Raw genomic sequence first — 20,325 nt, forward strand, 5'->3', positions numbered from 1 at the left:
GGCACTTGCATACTAAATGTTGGCCCTGGGGGATAAGTGGAAGGCTCTACAACTCTGGCTGGATTCTGGCTGGAGAAACAGGCTCAGGAGGTGAAAATGGCCAGTGGTAGAACCTAAACTGGAGCTTGGGGATTAGGGCTCTCTTCCACCCAACCCTGGGCCTTCCCTACCTCCCAAACAATACTTTCCAAGGGTAATGGGAGCTGACTTTTCAAGGATATATTTAATATAAATAACCTGTATCTTAGCTTTGTAAAACAGGCAAGCAGGATTAAAAGGGAGGGTGTGTGTGTGTGTATGTGTGTGTGTGTGTGTGTATGTGTTTGGGTATTGAGGATCAAACCCAGGATATCGCGCATCCTAAGCAAGTACTCTATCACTAAATTGTATCCTCAACACTTCTAAATTTTTATTTTGAGACAGGGAGTCTTGTTCAGTTGCCTGGGCTAGCCTCTACCTTGAGATCCTCCTGCCTCAGCCTCCTGAATAGCTGGGATTACAGGTGTGCACCACTGTGGCCAATCCAGAAGAGCTTTCTAGATTAGGACTAGGACTTATTCTAGAACTTTTTGAAGTTCTTAAAGGCCAGGACTTCCTGTCCCCTGCCAACATTTAGGACTTTTCCACCAGTGAGAACTCCCTATTATCATTGAATTTGTCATTTAAATCAATCCTTTGATCCCCTTTCTTGTCCCTTGTTTTTGTCAGTGTGTGCTCAGGGCTAGCCTTAAGAATATTACAAAATTCAAAGAGTTTCTTAGCAATCTCTCCACAATTTTTTTTCTTTTCTTTTCTTTTTTTTTTTTAAATATTTTTTAGTTGTCAATGGACTTATATTTATTTCTATGTGGTGCTGAGAATTGAACCCAGTGCCTCACACGTGCTAGGCAAGCGCTCTATCACTGAGACACAACCCTAGCCCTCCAATTTTTTTCTTTTTAAAATCATTATTAAAACATTGTACAAATCAATCGGTTTCACCGTGACCTTTTCTTACATACATTTTATGCCTTAATCACATCCATTTTCCCTTCTGCTCTCTCTTCACCCCCACTCCATCCTCTTCCCCTGAAAGTCCTTCTTTTGCCTTCAGAGTGTCTTGTTTACTTTCTTAGTTTTCACCTATGAGAAGTAATATGTGATGCTTGCCTTTGAGTTTGGCTTTTTGCTTTACATGATGTCCTCCAGTTTTATCCATTTACCTGCAAATTACATGGTTTCATTCTTCTTTATGGGTGAATAATGCTTTGTTCTGTATATATACCATATTTTCTTTTTTAAAAATTTTTAGTTATAGATAGACACAATACCTTTAATTAATTAATCGATTGATTTTTATGTGGTGCTGAGGATCAAACCCAGTGCCTCACATGTGCTAGGCAAGAGCTCTACCACTTAGCCACAATCCCAGCCCTACACCATATTTATCCATTTATCTGTTGACAGGTACCTAGAATCAGTCTTGATTGTTCTGGATAGTGCCACAGTAAACATGGGTTTGCAGCTAATCTCTTTTGTATGCTGACTTCATTTTCTTCAGGTATCTAACCAGGAGTGGGATAGCTAGATTTTGTGATAGTTCTATTTTTGTTTTTTGGGGAATCTTCATACTGTTTTTCATAATGTCTATACTATTTACATTCCCATCAAAAGTGTATAAGGGTTCCTTTTTTCCACAGCCTTGTCCAAATTTATTGTTATTATTTTTTTCTGTTAGCCATTCTGACTGGGGTGAGATGGACTCTCAAAGAAATTTTGATTGTCATTCCTTGATGGCTAAAGATAGTAAGCATTTTATCATATCAGCCATTTGTATTTCTTTTGATAAATGTCTACTGAGATTATTTGCCCGTTTTTCGTTTTGATTACTTGTTCTTTGTTCAGTAAGTTTTTTGAGTTCTTTATGTATCTAGATATTCAACCCTGTGTCAGATGAATGGCTGGCAAAGAGGATTTCCCATTCTGCAGGTTGTCTCTCAGCTCTGCTGATTGTTTCCTGTGTTGTGCAGAAGCTTTTTAATTTGATGTGATCCCATTTGTCAGTTCTTGTTTTTGTTTCCTGGTCTATTGGAGTCTCTTCAGCCAGCTTAGAGTGTTTCCTCTATGTTTTCTTCTAGTACTTTCAGTGTTTCAGGTCTTATGTTTCAGTCTCTGTTTTATTTTGAGTTGATTTTTGTAGGGGGTAAGAGACAGGAGTCTATGTTCAGTCTTGTTCATATAGCACTTCTTGTTTAGGAGGCTGCTGTTTCTCCCATTTGTGTTTTAGCTCTTTTTTTGAACAATCAGTTGTCTGTAGCTGCATGGGTTTATTTCTGTGTCCTCTCTTTGGTTCCATTGGTCTGCAGGCCTGTTTTTTATGCCAGTCCCATGCTGTTTTGATTACTGTGGCTCTGTGGTGTGTTTTGACACTGGGTATTGTGATGTCCCAGCATTGCTGTTTTTGGTCAGGATTGCTTTGGTTATTTGGAGTCCTTTGTGTTTTAATTTTAGAATTTTTTCCCCAGTTCTGTGAAGAACATCATTGGTATTTTGATGGGGACTATATTGAATCCATAGATCACTTTGGGTAGTATCTCTGTTTTGACAATATTAATTCTCTCAATCCAAAAATATGGGAAGTCTCTTCATCTTCTAGTGTCTTCTTCAGCTTCTTTCTTTAGTGTTTTGTAAATATCACTTTGTAATTTTTATCTTCTTAGGTTTATTCCTAAATATATAATTTTTTGAGGCTATAGAGAATGACATTGATTTCCTGATTTCTTTCTCAGTTCACCATTGGTGTATAGAAAAATCTCCTGATTTTTATATGTTGATTTTTGTATCCTACTATTTTGCTGAATTTGTTTATCAATTCTCAGAGTCTTTTAGTGGAATCTTTAGGGTTTTCTAAGTATAGAATCATACCAGCAAACAGGGATAATCTGACTTCTTCCTTTCCTTTTGTATCCCTTTTCTTTCTTTCTTTTGTTTGATTGTTCTGGCTAAAATTTCTAGTACTATATTGAATAAGAATGGTGAGAGTGGATACCTTGTATTGTTCCTGTTCTTAGAGAAAATGCTTTCAGTTTTTCTTCATTCAGTATGATGTTGGCTATGGATTTATCATACATAGCCTTTATTATGTTGAGGTACAAGCCTTCTATACCTTATTTATTCAGGACTTCAAATATGAATGGATGTTCAATTTTATCAAAGGCTCTTTCTGCATCTACTGATATGATCATGTGATTTTTATCCTTAATTCTATCTATGCTCTGTATTATGTTTATTGATTTGTGCGTATCGAGCCATACTTACATCCATGGAATGAAACCAACTTGATCATGGTGTGTGATCTCTTTAGTGTGCAATTGGATTTGATTTGCAAGTACTTTGTTAATCAGGGATATTGGCCTATAATTTCCTTTTTTTCTGTTGTATCCTCATCAAGTTTCGGAAGCAGGATAATATTGGCTTTATAGAATGAGTTTGGAAGGTTACCCTTTCTTTATATTTTACAGAATATTTTGAGAGGCATTTGTGTGTTAATTCTTTTTATGAATCTGGTAAAATTCAGCAGTGGATGCATCCAGACCTGGGCTTTTCTTTGTTGAGAGACTTTTTGTGTTTTTTGTTATTGTTTTGGTATTTGTAATTGAACTCGGGGGCACTTTACCACTGAACATCTCCAGCCACCCCCGCTGGCCCCCCTTTTTTGGGAGGGGTACCAGGGATTGAACTCAGGGGCACTTGATCCCTGAGCTACATCCCCAGCCCTATTTTGTATTTTATCTAGAGGCAGGGTCTCACTGATTTGCTTAGTACCTTGCTTTTGCTGAGGTTGGCTTTGATCTCATGATCCTCCTGCCTCAGCCTCTGGAGCTGCTGGGATTACAGGTGTGTGCCACCATGTCCAGCCCCATCCCTTTTTATTTTTTGAGACAAGGATCTCTCTACATTGTTGAGATTGGCTTCTAACTTGTGATCCTTCTGCCTCAGCCTCCCAAGAGCCTAGGATTACAGGCGTGTGCCCTTTTCAATCTTAGGAGAGTTATTACTACTTCAATCTTATTACTTGGGATTTGTCTATTTAGGTTTTTTTATACTTTCTGGTTCAATTTTGGCAAGGTCATATGTATCCAGAAATTTGTCCATTTCTTGTAGAGTTTCCAATTAATTCACGTATAGTTTTCCAATGAGCCTTTGAATTCCAGTGGTATCTGTTAATGTATCCTTTTTCATATCTAATTTACTCATTTGGGTCTTTTTTTATTAATTTCCTAAAGGTTTGTAAATTTTATCTTTTCAAAGAACTGTGTTTTCTTTCATCAATCCTTTGCATTATTCTCTTAGTTTCTATTTCATTAATTTTTGCTCTGATCTTTATTATTTCTTTCCCTCAACTGATTTTGTTTGGTTTGTTATTGTTTTTCTAAGAACTTGAGATGCATCATTAGATTACTTGAGGTTTTTTTTTTTTTTTTTTTTTTTTTTTTTTTTTGCAGGTACTCATTGCTATAAACTTCCATAACAATCTTTTTTTTTTTTAACAACTTGTTTCTGGTTTTCAATTTCTAGAATTTTTTCTTTCAAACATATATCAAAAGCAAATAATCTTAAAACATCAAAAAAGTCTAAAAAGAAAATCAGTTTCTTAAATAACTTGGAAAATATAGAGAAATGAGAATAAGAAAAAACCCCACTCATACTCTGCCAGTTTCACCAAATATTTGCTAATTCCCTGTGTGTCTGAGGTATATGTATATATTTAATACATTTTAAACATTAACATCTTCCTTTTGGTTCTTTTTTCAAATGGCATTTTTTAGTTGAGATCATATATATATATATGTATGTGTATATATATATATATATATATATATATACACACACACACACACACACACACAATCTTACACTTAAAAATTTATTTTAACATGCCTTTCTACATTTCATTAAAATACTACATAAATAGGAATGGAATTACTGTGCCCTGCTTTACCGTCATTTACCATGACAACTTTTCTCTGTTAAGAATAATTGAGCTACCATTGTGGCTACCATTGTATACTCTGGAGCCAGAATTTGTGGGCTTGAATTCTGGCTTCACCCCTCTCTGGCTGTGTGACCTTAGGCAAGTTAGTTCCTTCTCTGTGCCTCAGATCTTTACCCATTGGATGGGGGTAATAATAGTGCTTTCCTCATGGGTCAACTAGATTCATTCAGTCACTGAATGAAGTTATAAGTAAGTACTTAATAAGTGTTAGCTATTGTCTTTGCATAAGGCCTTAGAGATTATTCCCCTAGACTAGATGTCCATGAAGGAAGTTACCAGGTAATTATAATTATTATTTGGTACTAATAATGATTATTATTACTGTTATTGGTACTGGTGATTGAACTCACAGGGACTGAGTACATCCCTAGTCCTTTATTTTTAAATATTTATTTTGACACAGGGCCTCTAAATTGCTGAGGCTGGTCTTGAACTTACCGTTCTCCTGACTCAGCCTCCATTATTGACCTGCACCTTCAGCTGCTATTATCTTTTATTTTTATTTGATTAGATTTACAGCTTTCGATGGAAATCAAAGCCCTTCCCTCTATATCTTGCGCACAGCTCCTGCAGTCCCCTCCACCACGCCCCTCCTGGAGACTTGCCTGGTTGGTCTGTGGGGCTCGCCGCTCTGTGCTCTGGGGCCGGGACTCTTAAGCGCGAGGGGTGGGGGAGGGAAATGACAGTGGCAGCAGAGGGATTTTAAAATTTGCTCTAGGTTTAAAGGCCCCAAACACATAGTAATAAAACGGGTACAAGAACTTGCCTCTTTCTAGTCCTAGGGCTCGCCCTGAATGAAGGCTACTGGGGGGGGGCCGTCGGGTCTCCAGGGCCTTTGGCTAGACCCCTGGCTTGTCTCCCTGGCGCCCCCTCCTGGTGTAGGTGGGGAACTGCTTAGGATGACAGTCCAAAGCCTCCATCAGAACATTTCCCAGGCCACAGCATTGCCTCATTCGTAAATTTACTCATAGGAAATCCCAATAAAGCTATAAGTATTAAATCACATCTAACCCAGTGCTTGACAAACCACTTTTGTTTTCAAAACGAGAGTAAAGTTGCAAGGTGGGATGCCCTGGTCAATCTGCAGTGGGTGATCTCCCCTGCCTGGGTGTCTGGAGTTGGGATGATCCAAGAGCACTTGCTCTGTGGCCAAACCTGTCCTTTGCAGGGGGCAGGGAGGACTTTGGAATGCCCCCAAATGTGGGAGAGTCCAAAAATAAACTTTGGGTCTGCAAAATATGAAAAAAAAAGCAAAGTCAAAATTGACAAATGTTAATGGGAGGCCTGCAGAAAACAGCATGTCAACTTTCATATTTGTTCAGTTTAGTATTCATACAAGTGTCATTATATTTGAAAACAATTTGTAAACTGGATTTTTGGCAAAAGCTCCTGAATACACAGAATGATTGAAGAGGAATCATAGCCAGTAGTAAATTAGATGAGCTACTCATAGTCAAGTAATTTCAAAGGCAAGTTTATAAGAACCCTTTTAAATTTAAAGCAAAGAAGAGTTGCACTGAATGAGGGACATGGGTGCATTTTGATGCTTGTTACTGTGAGACTGGAATCCCCAAGAATCAGACTCAGGGTCTGTAAAGGTCTTAAAATGGCTCAGCCCTGCAGTCCTGCTCTGGGCTAGGAGGATCAGCTCAGCTTCTGGTCCAGCCCTACCCCATCCCTTCCTGGATTTGCAGGGATAGATGCAAAGAGGGGTGAGTATCAACCCATTCTCAGCCTGTGTTCCCAACAGACAGGTATGTTTCTAGTGGGATAAAATACCAGTGCACACGCTGGCACCGGGTGAGCTAAGTGCTATGATGGGGTAGCCAGCACCCTGACAGAGCAGGTTCCTTCCCAGGAGGTGTGAGCTGCCTGGGAAAATAAAAAAGTCTGAAATAATCAGTGAGAAATAAGACAAGCCAAAGATTAGATTTAAAAAGTTGAGTGCTTGATGGGTCTTCCAGTCCTGATAGGAACTGGAACTGAACAACTGAAAAAGGCCCCAATTCTTTATTTAAAGGGGAGTACATCAAAGGCAGGGATAAGGTTTTAGTGGGAGGAGTTTTGTTTAGGTGCTTACTTCTCAGTGTGGTGGGAGTCTTGCTGTAAACAGGTCAATTGGCCTTTGGCAAGCTACATCTGTATCCGGAAGGCTGTTTGGCTTTAGTGGGTTACTCCTCTACGGACCTGTGTTTGAACTTGAACGGTGAACTAGAACAGGGTGCCAATGTGAATTGGGTTTTCTTGCACCAGTGGGTTCTCCCTGGGAGTTACCAAAACCGGGCTTCCCTGCCTAATGGCTCAAACATTGCTCAGTTCACACACGGGTCATAGATGGCTTCCCACAAGATGCAAATGCATCTAATATACCTGAGGACTCTCCTTGACAGCTATCATCATGAGCAAATGGAGGGAGGTGAAGTTGGAGTGATTCCCTCTCCTAAAAAGAAAATCAAGGTTCAGAGAGGCTACATAATTTATCCAAGGTGACTCATCTAGTCAGTATCAGGAGGTGGGAATTTGAACCCCACAACAGTCTGCAAAATCTTTGTTGCCCCCCCCCCCATGACCCTTGAGGCATGTGTGATTAGGGGTATCTCTGTTGGGGTGGAATGATCAGGGAAGGGGCAATGTCTGGCTCTGGTGAGCAAATGGAGGGAGGTGAGGCTGGAGACCAGAAGGTCATGAAGGACAATCCTGCACATCCTGGGTGTGAGTGATGAGGACTTGGTTGGTGGCTGTGGGGGTGAAGAGCAGGGGGTGGTAGAACTAGCCATAGTGTTGTGATTGGCTGGCACAGCTGATAAAAGGTTGAGAAGGTGAATCCTGCCATCTGACATTCCACACGCTGCCTGGGAGGTAGGAGTTTGGGATGCCTGGATTAAAAATCACCATTTAATGATACAATTGTCACTTATTAACATGAGCTCTGGGCAAATTATATGAACTCTGAGCTTTTTTTTTATCTGTATAAGAGAACAAAATTAGGGTGTGTTTGTCAGCTTTGTGACGTTGCGGAAAACTTCCCTGAGATAATCAACTTAAAAGGAGGAAAAATTGATCTTGACTCACAGTTCATGATCACTCACAGTTCAACTTAGCCCTGTTGCTTTGGGCCTGTGGCGGCAAGCCCATCAGAGTAGAAGCATATGACAAAGGAGGCCTGCTCACCTCCTAGTGGCCAAGAAACAAAGAGGAAGTGTCCAGGGTCTCAATAGGTCCTTCAAGGGCACACCCCCAATGACCTCACTTCCTTTCCCTGGACCCACCTCTTAAAGGTTCCATCACCTTCCAATAGTGCAGTGGGGTGGAGACCAAGCTTTTAACTCATGGGCCTTTGGGGAACATTCCAGATCCAAACTATACCACAGGCCCATTTCAGTGGTTTATAGTGGAAATTAAATATTATGTATAAAGCTGAGCTCAAGCCAGGGAACTTCAACAATTTTGGACTTGTGGCAGAGTCTCCATTGGGGAGCTGGAGAAGTGTGGGTTAATTCTTTTGGGCAGAAAAAGCACAATAATAGCATGTTTCTTTTGTGCTTCCTGATTTTGCACTCTTCATTTTCACTAGCACCTATGGGTTCAGCAGGAGAGTGATTATTCCTATCAGCAGCCTCAGATCCTTTTGGAGCAAGGTGGGATCAATGCTGTATAAACAGGGTATAATGGCATGGACTACCAGAGAGGCCCGAGACTTGGCCTGGTCACAGGGCTAGGAGGTGAGCTTGGGTCACACTCAGCATTGGACTCCTGGCCTAGTGCTCTCATTTTTAAGCTTGCTTTGGGACCTGCTGAAGATTTAGGGCCCTCATCTCATGGAGAGGTGGCTAGTTCTAGATATGTGTGAAGCTGGGGTTGTGGGGTGTGCAGGGAGGAGCAGGAATGAAGTAAGACTTTCGAAGGCATAAGCCCACATATCTCTTTAATCCCTGCAAGCCCTTCAGCTCTCAGCTCATCCCTGCCTTGGGCTCAAGCACCTTCTGGGAGAACCCCCACTAGCTCTGGTCTTCAGACTCCAACTGGATGGCTGTAGAGTCTCAGGTACTCTATCCTCCTCTCAGTTCCTTCTCTCCCAGCCCCCATCAGCTAAATTCCTATTTATCAAGTTCCTTTCCCAGAATAATTTTCCTTTAAAAATTCTCACAACACATTGTACAGTACTGTTACATTTAAAAAAAATTTTTTTAGTTGTAGATGGACACAATATTTTATTTATTTTTTATGTGATGCTGAGGATCGAACCCAGTGCCTTACACATGGTGGGCAAGTGCTTTACACTGAGCTGCAACCCCAGCCCCTATAGTACTATTATTATTATTATCCACTTTTCAAGATGGATAATCCTAATGTACAAACAAATTAAAAAATGGCCCAGTCACTCAGCTGATACAAAGTAAAGTCAGAATTCAAACTCAGAAAGGCAGGAAACCAGCCAGGGCAGAGTCACCCTGCCACGAGGCAAGACACATTTCCCAAAAGTCACAGTGAATGGGCCACCATGTCTCGAAGAGGCCAAGGATGCTGGTGGGATAACTCGGAAGGGGAGACCAGCAGGGCAGTCTGGAAGCAGTGGCAGAAACTCAAGCATGTGGGACAAGGGGCTGTTCAGTGAAGAAGAGGATGACAAGAAGATGCAAACTACTTCATTAAAATGTTCTTCAGGGCCAGGCCTGGTGGCGCATATCTGTAATCTCAGCTATTCAGGGGACTGAGCAGGAGGATGGCAAGTTTGAGGCTAGCCTCAGCAACTTTGGGAGACCCTATCTCAAAAAAAAAAATTTTTTTTTTTAACTGGTAGGGATATAGCTCAATGGTAGAGCATCCCTGGGTTCAATCCCCGATCCACCAAAATAATAATGAAATAAAATAAAATACTATTCAAGGTGACCCCTCCTCCCTACTGGGTGAGTAATGCCATTCTGCTGGCTTCCTCCCTGGTTCCATCTCTCCTCTGGCCACTCCCATTACCCCAAGACAGTTCTGCTGTAGGTGCCCAGCCCCAGGTTGCTCTTCCCTTAGATCCTCGAGTCAGGAAAGAGGTCTGTGGAGAGCTAAGGATGTGTGGGAAGAGGTGGGGTGAGGAGTGTAGGAGCACCTTCACATTCCTCCTCAAGGGCCTGGTTGGGTGGCTATGTTAGCAGATGCCATGATGGGCAAGGAGATGGTGTTCAGGCATCCGTTGGGGGGAGTGACCCTGCAGGCATGGCGTCCAGGGGCAATCAGTCCCTAGGAACTGACTCCCTCTCACACCCAGCTCACAGTAGATGCAGAACAGACCTGCTAAGCTACTTACCATCTTATAATATGGGCTCAAAATATCAAGCATAGGATTTGTAAAAGGTCAACTGAAAGTGGCATGGGAAGCAGAGAGTTGGCCCCAGAGTTTTGAACAGCCTGAGTTGGCCAAGGACCTCCTTTTCCTTTGCACCCTTGTGCCCCCAGGGAGATCCATGCTAATCTGTAAAGGGCCTTTGTGTTTTGAGAAAGATGCGCCTTCCTGGGGTGAGCATAGCCTCACATTAGGAAGCACATCATGGTGAGCAGAGCAGAAACTGGCTTCTAGGTCTGGCCACCCTGGAGCTCTCTGCAGAAGAGAACCTGCTTGATACATGTGGTGGCCTGGCCCTGGAGTCCTGGGTGCCTGAGCCTGTGATAACAGGTGCAGCTGCATTATCACTGATGCCACTGGCTCTCATGCCTGCCCTTGGACAATGTCAGCCTGCTGGGCGTGGGATTGTAGGCAGCATCCTACAAGAGCTTACAAATCAGCTGAAGCTCCAGCCACCCCCACTCTACCCTAATCCTGTCCTGTTGATGAACAAGGCTCAGCGCCTGCAGAGCTGCCTGTGCGCAGCTGTGGGAGTAGTGTATTTATGCTAACATAACCCTGGGAAGTCTGCCTTTGGTGCCAGAGCCCCCACCTGAAGAATCTGGGTGCATAGCTGTCTCTTTCCCCTCTGCCACATTCTGTCCCTGTGCACCAGTTCTGTTTTTTTTTTTTTTTTTTTTTTTTTTTTTTGTACCAGGGATTGAACCTAGAGATGCTTACCCACTGAGCCATATCCCCAACCCTTTTTTGTATTTTTTATTTAGAGACAGGGTCTTGCTGAGTTGCTTAGGGCCTCGCTGAGTTGCTGAGGCTGGCTTTGAACTTGCAATCCTCCTGTCTCAGCCTCCCGAGCTGCTGGGATTACTGGCATGTGCCACTGTACCTCAGTACCAGGTTTCTTGCTGTACTGCTTGAGCTTCTGGGTCGCACATTAACCCAGGGCTATTGCTCACCCCCATGCCATGTGAGTTAGGAAATGGTGACCCCTCTGGGCAGTCATGGCTCTGATAGCTCAGGAACTGATGACATATTTTGGTAAAGAAGAGTGTTCTCCCTTCTGGGTGGTTGCAGCTGTGCAGTGCCAGGAAAATTCCTCCATGAACTGCCAGGTGGAGGCTGGATATCAGCTACCATTAGCACCTTGGCTTGTAGCCCTTGTGCAGTTCCCAGGATTTACACAGGTGGCAGTACTGACACCTTTCTGAGAATAGCTGCTTTAGCCGGCAGCAAGAACTCAGGCTGCATGGGCTGGCTGGGGCACCCTCCCCAGGCATCGGTGCCCACTGACACATGTAGTGGGCGCCTGTGGGACAGGGAGACAGACTAGCTTATGTACAAATCCCCCAGTAAGAGATATGACTTAGGTTCATGCCAGGACTAGGATAGCTGCCCAAGGGCCCACTGATTTGTACACTTTTGTCCTGGGCAAGGTGGGACACTCACATTCTGTCCCTTTGGCTATGCTGTTTTAGACCTCACTGCATCTGCATTATCTCGCTACCCCATTCTTCCTTTAGCTATGTGGGCCACCGGTGTTTGAGCTACATTTTTTCTTTCTTTCTTCTTTTTCTTTCTTTTCTTTCTTTCTTTCTTTCTTTCTTTTTTTTTTTTTTTTTTTTTTTTTTTGGTACTAGGGTTGAACCCAGGGGCACTTAGCCACTGGACAAAATCCCAGCCCTTTTTTGTATTTTATTTAGAGACAGGGTCTTGATGTGTTGCTTAGGGCCTCACTAAGTTGTGAGGCTGGCTTTGAACTCACAATCCTCCTGCCTCAGACTCCCAAACTGCTGGGATTACAGGCTAGATCTTTTATGTTGGCAGATCTTAATTGGGTTTCTGAGTTCCCCTTGCTCTTCATGTGGAATATCTCTTAATTTTTAGATGATTTCTGCAGGTGTTCATTTTTTCCCCATCTCTGGGTTTTTCCTGTAATTCTCAGAGCTTTGAGAAGGCCAGGTTTTCACCCCTGTGTTCTGTTACACTCCAAGCCTGGTCATGGCAAGGCGTCTTGCTGAGAGCCCTGGCAAAGGCTCTTTGGGTTGTGGGTGGTCAGTGCAGTTGAGGAAACTCTGGGTCTGGGGTAATCAGGCAAGTCTTTAAGAAGAGGTAGGCTTTGGCCTGCTCTCAAGGATGGGGAGAACATGCACAGAGGGGACCAGGGAGGAAGGCATGCTAGGACTATACTGGGGGCATCTTACTCCCATCCTCTGGTGTGGGGTCAGTATCCCAAAAGCCATGGTAGAAGGGAGCAGTACTGCCCTTGGCCTTTGGACCAGTGCCTCCCTGGGATGGGACCTGGAGGTTCTTCTTTCCTCTCTCAGGGGTAGGCTCTGAGTCTGCTGAGTCCGCATGGGAGCCTTAAATATTCCCAGGCACATGAACTTGTTTATGTTGTGACTAGAAACACCAAAATATATGATACATGTAGTGGGCACCTGTGGGTACAAATCCCCCAGTGAGAGATATGACTTAGGTTGGAACTAGCCGCAGCCCTGAACCGAATTCCTTACACCCCCATATGAACACTGCGCTCCAACCCCTTTATCATGGACATACCTAGGTAGAACTCCATCCCTTTTCTTGCTGTCCACCTCCAGGATAAGCTAAATCACTGTTATGTAGTTCTCATAAATGTTTTGGACTGATCACCCTGGTGGCTAGAGCCTCTTTCTTGGGGATCCCAATCAGCCCCCTCTTCTGGCAGTTTGGCGCTATCCCTTGTGGGAATTCCCTGGCTGTTGCCTCTGTTGCAACTCCAGTGGTGGGATCCCCAGAACACACACCTACAGCAAAGTCAGTCCCAGGTGTGTTGAAGATTCACTTGTAGAACAATACTGCTTTTAGAGGAAGACAGGGAGGGACATTTGATGACCTTGGAATGCAAAGATTTCTTAAACAGGACACAAAAAGCACTAATTGTGAAAGAGAAAAAATTGATAAATTATATTAAGAAACTCAGTTTCTGAAAGACACGGAATGGGATTAGATTAAAAAAGGGATTATATCCAGACTAGATAAAGAAGTCCTACAGATCAATAAGAAAACTACAAATAAAATTTATAAAAAAAATTATAAAATAAAAAAATTATATTCTTTCTAAAAATAGAAAATAAGCAAAGGTCTTGGTCAGATGTATCACAGGAGTGTTCAGAGATGTTCATCTTCACTGGCAATCAGGGAAGTGGAAATTAAGCCTCCAGGTACACATCAAGACGGCATAAAGGACAAATCTTGTGCTGTAAGAAGGTGAAGCAGAACTGTGGGGCATGACTGGTGGCAGTGTAAATTGGTTCAACTGTTTTTCAAGGCAGTGACCCAGAATTCTGCATGTCCTATATTATAGCAGCCCTTTCCTTATTGCCCAGTCATGTCTGACAGGCACCCGTGGAAGGACTGAATGCACGTGGTAGAGTCATACCATGGAATGCCAGGTAGAAATGAACTTGACACGTTACCATTGTACACACAGCCTGAATGAAGGTTGTGTGGAAGAAGCACAGCACCATGTAAACCCCAGACCAGGCAGAACTGGTCTATGGCATTAAAATCCAGATTAGTGGTTACTCTTGGGGTAGCACAGACTTTGGGGGGATATTTAGGGGTGCTGAATGTTCTGTTTTTATCTGTGTGCTGGTTATTCAAGAGTGTTGAGTTTCTGAAAATACTCAAGCTCTATGCACACTTATAACTTGTGCACTTTTTCTGCATGTATTTTATTCTCCAGTAAGAAGTTAGAAACAAAATAATGGTCATGATGGGACTAGCCCAGGACCTGCCCTGGGAACCCTGGTGATCCTGGGTAAAGGAGTTCATGGGCACAGGCATGGTAAAGCCTATGAAGAGGACTAAGAGCTCCATGGTCAGCTGCTGCCATTGAGGTGAGGGACACATGATGGCCCTCTGACTGAGGAGATGTTCCCTAAAGAGAATGACATGAAGCTCATCTTGAATCTCGAAGTAGTAAAGGAGATTTACTGGGGATGGGGTTGTCCTGGGTGGCGAGAGGGGAGTCAGCACCAGCCAGTGGAGAGTAACAACCTATGCGAAGTTCACCTTTTTTCTACTCCACGCTGTGGGCCTTGGGCTTCCCAGTCTTACTAGTCTGTCCACACATGGCCATGCCATTTTCTTAAAATTGATTTTAAAGAATTTCACTTTTAAAGCTCAGTCACAGTACAACTCTAGACCCATTAGGACAGCCATAAAAAGGGGGAAACAATGGAAAATAACAAGTGTTGGTGAGGATATGAAGAAACCGGGACCCTTATAATTGTTGGTATAAGTCACTGTGGAAAGGAGTTTGGTGGTTCCTCAGAATCTTAAACATAGACTTAATGTGTGATCCAGCATTTCCACTCCAAGGGATGTTCCCAAAAGAACGGAAAACTGGTACCCAAAGAATTACATGGGCACACATGTATACTGCAGTGCTATTCACAGCAGCCAAAAGTCAAGATAGCCTGAATGGATCCAACAAATTAACGCATAAATAAAATGTGGTGTATTCATACAGTGGAATATTCTTCTGCCATAAAAAGGAATGACAGTCTGATACAGGCTCTGATGTGGCTGAACTTTGAAAACATTATTCTAAGTTATAGTAAAGCCTCTTCATAGGCTTTACCATGCCTGTGCCCATGAACTCCTTTACCCAGATATATTGTGTGACTCCATACACATGAAACATCTAGAATAAGTAAATCCACAGAGACAGAATACAGATTAGTGGTTTCCAGGGGTTGAGGGGAGGGGACTAAGGGATAGGGGGGGTTCTTTGGGGGCAGGGTGATAAAAAACTAGATAGATAGAGGGTGGTGGTTGCTCAACATTGAGACCCTATGAATTGCCGATGAATTTCTCACTGTAAAGTGGCTCGTTTATATAATATGTGAGTTTCACAGAAATGGAAAAAAAAAAAAGACACGCAAAAAAAAAAAATAGCCTCAGTATTTTGTTGTTTTGTTTTGAGCTGGATCTTGCTAAATTGCCCAGCCAGGCCTCGGGTTCACCATCCTCCTTCCTTAGCCTGCCAAGTTGCTGAGATTACAGTCATGCACCACCTCACCCTGCTCAGCCTCTTCTCACTGGTAAAAAGGAGGCTAATAACACTACTGTATATCTTAGGGGCAGGTGGTAAGGAATAGAAAAATAATGAGCAATGAGGTCGGCCAGCAGCTATTCCATAAATGGTGGTTACTTTTCTCTAATGCTACTTTCTACGGGGGCGAGGGGGCGGGGATCCAGTCTTCCTGATCCTGTGGCTCAAGTTCCTGGGCAAAAAAAGGGAAAAGCACAAAGAACTGTTACTGCGAGGCGGTGCCTAAGGGGCTGTCCCTTCCATGAGGACAGAGGAGTGTCCCTTGCAGTGTAGTGGAGCGGATGGATAGCGCTGAGATCACGCGGCACGCGGAGGGAACCCGTGGGTCCTGTCCCTGCCGGCGACCTGCAAGTTCGGGCACCAGGGGGAGCCATAGGAGTTAGTGCGAGAAATGGGGCAGGAACTGAGGCTTCTACCAGGAACCTGCTCCTCAAATCTGGAACCCAGCCTACTGGTAACCCTGGAGCCCAGTCAACGTGGGAGATGTCGGGGTTCACCCCTCTCCCCACGTTGCTGAGGGGCAGGCGTGGGTCCCTTCAGGTTTCCGCCATTCTCTAGTCTGCATCCTTCTGGAATAGAGGAAGCTGTACCTTCTGCTGGGGTCCTGCCACCCCCAAATACTGCACCAATGGCCATGCTGCCTCTGCCTTCAGGGCCGGGCCACCGGAGTCAGGGCGACTGAGATAAGGCTCAAAGCGGCAGGTGGGTTGAAACTTTTCCCTGCTGAAGCTTCCAGGAGCTGGGGATCTGAGGCATGTCGCGATCCCTCAGTGCCACGTCTGCACGCTCCGCATCACCTCTGCTTCCCTTTAATTGGTCAGTTCTCAGCCGGGCTGGAGTCGGCCTGGAGTCAGATTGTTGCCTGAATCCTTAGTTTCCATCGTCCCTTCTGTTGGGTTAAGGGCAGTGGCAGGGGGCATCCCCAACCCCTAATGCTCCACCAGGGGCAGAGCTGCCAGGACCTCACCATCACCATTTTTGTACCTGAAGGTTCCTCCTTGCCTCCACCCTAGGTCAGACCACCAGAATGTATAAATGGCCCATCTCCAGTCTCTTGGGGACATCCCTATAACCTGCTTTCAATTCCTGCCAGATCTAACTCATTGCCTCCCTTGCTTGACCCCATTCTCTCTGTACACTTTTTATTTAGGGAAAGAAAAATCCAAACGGTCTTACACAGGGAGGTTGTTGCACATGGTGATGGTTTTGTAGCCCTGGCATACAGCTCTTAAGCTTTCTGACACATTCTTTCTGACTTCTAGACTCTCTCTGGTGTACCTGTTGCCTCACTTACCCCAGACAGTGTGTGTTTATATCTATGTTATACTGAAATATTAGGGATCTATGAAGTTATGTTTCTTGCTGATAATGAACACAAGGACACAGAGAATTCTAGGAAATGTCCGCTCTGCCTGACATGTGCCCAGTTTGTCTATTTTCAGCTCTCCTGGTGTTTGAAACAGTCTTGGATGGTGACTGAATCTTGGGGCCCTTTGATTTTGCCCTGCAACCCCCTGCAGGCAGTGTGGTGTTCTGGGTGGAGTCAGGCCTTGGGATTGACTGGGCTGGGTCAAATACAATTTGGTGACTTGTCAGCTCCGTGTCCTTGGAAAAGTTATTTTATTTCTCCTGGCCTCCCTGTCCTTATACATCAAATGGGAGAAGAACGAAGTCACAGAGATAGATACTTGGAGAATTTGCCAGCAAACTTTTGGTGGACATGTAATAGGCATTCAATAAATATTGACTGGGATTATTAGTAAAAGCAAATAGACCCCTTCTTTAAAGAGGGACATAGCTCTTTCCTAAGCACCATTGTCATACTTACATTGGCTGTCAAGAAATGATCATTCCTTCAATCAAATACAAATAAATAGATAAATGAAAGGAAGACTAGTAGACTAGAGGAAGGAGAAGGGGAGTAGGGGGAGGATGGGAAGGGAAAGGGAGAGGGAAAGGGGGGGATCATAAAATGAAATCAATTTCCATGCGTGTATGATTTTTGTCTGGATGACCCCAACTACTATGTATAACCATAAAGCTGTAATTAAAAAAATAAAAAAAGATAAGGTGACAGTAAATATGAACTGTTAAAGAACAATGTAATTAGTGACTATCATGAGAGTGGGTTGTCATTTCTCTCTGCCATATTGTGAGCCAGGGAACCCCTCTTCAGAGATGGAGGCCAGCATTGTGTTCTTAATACTTCCCAACTGTCTGCTAAATCAACCTCTTTCCTTTACAAAGAAAAAAAGAAAAGAAAAGAAAAGAAAAAGAAAGAAAGAAAATCATTACCATTCTTCATTTGGAAATGGTAGTGCATGCCTAAATTCTCAGCCGCTTGGGAGGCCGAGGCAGGAAGATCATGAGTTCAAAGCCAGTCTTGGCAACTTAGTGGGGCCCTAGGTAATTTAGTAAGACTATGACTCAAAATAAAAAAATAAATAAAAACGGCTGGGGACGTGTCTCAGTGGTTAAGTGCCTCCGGGTTCAATACCTGGTATAAAAAAAAAAAAGAAGAAGAAAGAAATTATTGTTCCTCAAGACTCCCAGGAGCAGAGGTCAAAGGAGGAATATTACAGGGTGTGGGAGATTTGCACTCGCAGGTCAAAAGTGGTTAAAAGACTCTTTTCTACCTCTGCTAGCTGGTGGTGGAGCTGGGCCCTTTATCCAAGCAGAGTGAGATCCTGCAGAGGGCAGGCTTAGTGTCTGGGCCAGGGTAGCAGAGGCAGAATTATTCTCAAGGGGAACAGATAAAAGGCCTGCAGCCAAGTGTGCCATCAAATCTCCAAATAATAAAGCTGTGAGGGACCTTAGATGAGAACTCATAGCTGAAATATCATGGGGACTGCCAGAGGTCTCACAGCTAGGGAGGGCAGAGCCTGGCACAGGTGGAGGGTGGTGTACTTTTATCAAACGCTGCACATTTATGGTCAAAGGTCTTGTCACATACAAACGGACTGAATCTCTGATACAATCCCCACTGACTAAAATTTCTGTGAAGTGTGAACTTTGTCTATTTTGTTCACTGCTGAATTTCACATGAGTGATTGGCATATGTGATAGAGTGTTAGATATCTGGTCAAGACATGGTGAATGAAAGAACCCTGTGAGGTCTGTGCTACTATAATCAAGGAAATTCAAGGGGGAGCATGGGAGGAATGGAGGAACTTTGGATAGGGTAAAAGGGAGGAAGGGGAAAGGAGAGGGCATAGGGGTAGGAAATGGTGGAATGGGGTGGACATCATTACCCTAGGTACATGTATGAAGACACCAAGGGTGTGACTCTACTTTATGTACGACTAGAGAAATGAAGAATTGTGCTCCATTTGTGTACTATGAACTGAAATGCATTCTGCTGTCATGTATAACAAATTAGAAGAAATAAATTTAAAAAAGAGAGAGAGGGGGAAAAAAGAAGAGGAAATTCAACAACAAAGGGATTAAGCAACTTGCTCAAGTTCCCCGAGCTGGTCAAGGGCAATCAGGGTTTGCACCCAGGTCCCTGTGAGAGGTTGCCTGTGAGCCTCCGGAGTCCCAGTCTCCTCACTGCCTAGTTTAATATTCCATCTAACCAGGTTCTTTTCTTTTCTGAGATCCACTTATTTGGAATTTCTCCTGTCATGGCTGTCTGTAGATATTTATATAACTTAGATGAATTACCTTTGGACATTTAGCCATACCCACTGTTGGCTTCCCCATTTCATGAAGAATTTTCTGTGGTTGAGTTTAACATTCATTTACTTGAATAAGTCATATTCAAATACAAAGGCAAAATATGACATATAAATATGTCTGATTTATAAGTTTCCAAAGTTTTTTGAGAGGTCAAAGGTGGGATGGCATTTCCAGAGTTGCAGGTACAAGGATTGGCACCCAGTTGGAAGTCCAGAACCTTCCTGATTTGTTCTGCTTGTTTCGCGAGGATGTGAGACACAATAGTGACAGTGTTTGAACATTCTCCTCCTTTCAGGCAGCCTGTAACGAGCCATCTCTTTAGTGACAAATAATGAGGGACAAGCCAAGAAGTGACAGCCATCAGTGAGGCTGGGTCTCAGGAACTCTTCTGTTTTCTTCCTCCACATCCCTCCACTGATTCCCATTTTCACTCACCACAGAGGCTCATCTGTGGTTCTTGAGCTTGAAGGACTTTGTGCATTGTCATTTTCACCCTGGGGGCTGTCAATCACTGGTAGGACTGAAAGCAAGCAAAATATATAAAAATCTAGGAAATTTTATAAAAATGAATGTTAAAGTATGTATACTGACACGTACACACAAGTGCCCTGTCCCACCATCCCGCTTCCCAAGATTCCAAGTCAGTAGACCTGGGTGAAAGCCCCAGTACCTTGTCTTCACGGTGGATTCTTAAGTGCAGCCTTCGATTGACACACAACTGGTCCAGTCTTGCCAGCCTTAACTTGGCATCAAATGAATAAAATAAAATAAAATAAAGGTTTAGCATTACTGTACTCATTTGTGAAGAAATGAGTCCAGAGGCCAATACATTCCCATTCTGACTATCCTGAGATGGAACTTCATTTTTATCCTGATTTTTGAATGTCAGGATCCCCCTGTGACTCTATAGTGGCACCTCCTCCTCCACAGAACAATCTTAATTTAGCTTCTTTAGAGATCAATGGTTCTTCTTTTTTTTTTTTTTTCAGAGTAGAAATTAGAAGTTTATTAAAGGACAGCAGAAAAGACTTCTCCTGGAGGAAGAAGGGGACCCAAGAGATGGAATCCCCCAAAATGGTTCTTAGACTCTCTGTAAAAGAATTGTCAGGCAGGGGATATTCCTGCAGAAACACAGGGTGATAAGAAAAACTAACCCAAGGCCTTCACAGAGGCACCTGCATT

The 20,325-nt window shown here is 43.4% G+C and overlaps 1 long non-coding RNA gene across 1 annotated transcript; it reads right to left on the reverse strand.

Moving 5' to 3' along the window:
• Positions 1-19,318: 19,318 nt before the first annotated feature.
• Positions 19,319-19,894, reverse strand: LOC113192607 (uncharacterized). The gene is made up of 3 exons (XR_003302040.1): positions 19,814-19,894; positions 19,579-19,663; positions 19,319-19,443 (listed from the first exon to the last, which is right to left on the reverse strand). It is a non-coding gene; the product is annotated as an uncharacterized LOC113192607 (long non-coding RNA).
• Positions 19,895-20,325: the final 431 nt, after the last annotated feature.

This window comes from Urocitellus parryii, chromosome 11, assembly GCF_045843805.1.
Source record: "Urocitellus parryii isolate mUroPar1 chromosome 11, mUroPar1.hap1, whole genome shotgun sequence".
In the NCBI taxonomy this organism is placed as follows: Eukaryota; Metazoa; Chordata; class Mammalia; order Rodentia; family Sciuridae; genus Urocitellus; species Urocitellus parryii.